The sequence below is a fragment of the Penaeus monodon genome, chromosome 19 (genome assembly GCF_015228065.2).
Source record: "Penaeus monodon isolate SGIC_2016 chromosome 19, NSTDA_Pmon_1, whole genome shotgun sequence".
In the NCBI taxonomy this organism is placed as follows: Eukaryota; Metazoa; Arthropoda; class Malacostraca; order Decapoda; family Penaeidae; genus Penaeus; species Penaeus monodon.
Genome location: NC_051404.1, coordinates 41,225,791 through 41,226,611, shown reverse-complemented (window position 1 = coordinate 41,226,611; position 821 = coordinate 41,225,791). Strand labels below are relative to the sequence as shown.

The window sequence follows — 821 nt, the reverse complement described above, 5'->3', positions numbered from 1 at the left end:
CCATACACAAGGCGAGTACGACAGTGGAAACAGCTCTATTCATATTTAATTCCGTGTTGCGCAGTTCATTTCCAGATCCATTTATTGCAACCTAGAGCAATAACGCCAGTGCAATTTATGCAGTTGGTGCCATCTCTCCGAAATTATCCCTGGCTCAGAAAATCGTAGGAAATATAGTCTTTTTTCCCCCATATTGTAATCGTGGATTGGATATATATATATCCTAATCATGAGTCATAATTCTCCGGACGAATCGCTTTTTCCCCTTATATCTTTATCCATCCATCTTTATCTATTTATTCATCATACATTTACTCATCCACTAATCAATGCATCCATTTCGTCATACCTATTTCTGTACCCTCTTTCTGGATATTTTGGGATAAATTCCTAATGAGGGTCCCTGTGCAGTATCCAAAAAAAATACGCTGAGGTTCACTGCCCGAGGTAACATGACGAGCACATTTTGATGATTGTGGCGTGCCCCCTTTTGGGGAATAATGGATAAAAGCGATGATATCAGTGATAATAAGAATGCTGATAATGAGAATAATAAAGGAAATAAGGAGCAACATTCATAATGATTGTGTTAAACTTTGTACTTGGAGAATTATCTAGGTAATGATCATATTACTTAATAACAATCATATTACTTGTGTGGATAAAGAAAAATGGATCAAATCAAACGTATTTTCATACCCATATCAGTTATAAGTAGATTAAGACAGTTGCTTTAAGAAAAAAATAAGTAATTTTGCCATTGTTCTGCTTCTTCATAGATTTGATCGATATGGCTATATTTGTAGATATATGACGATGTC

At 35.2% G+C, this 821-nt stretch overlaps 1 protein-coding gene across 1 annotated transcript in view; it reads left to right on the top strand.

Annotated features, from left to right (window-relative positions):
• Positions 1-821, top strand: part of LOC119585242 (facilitated trehalose transporter Tret1-2 homolog) — a 97,980-nt gene that overhangs the window by 93,678 nt on the left and 3,481 nt on the right. The window lies entirely within an intron of this gene.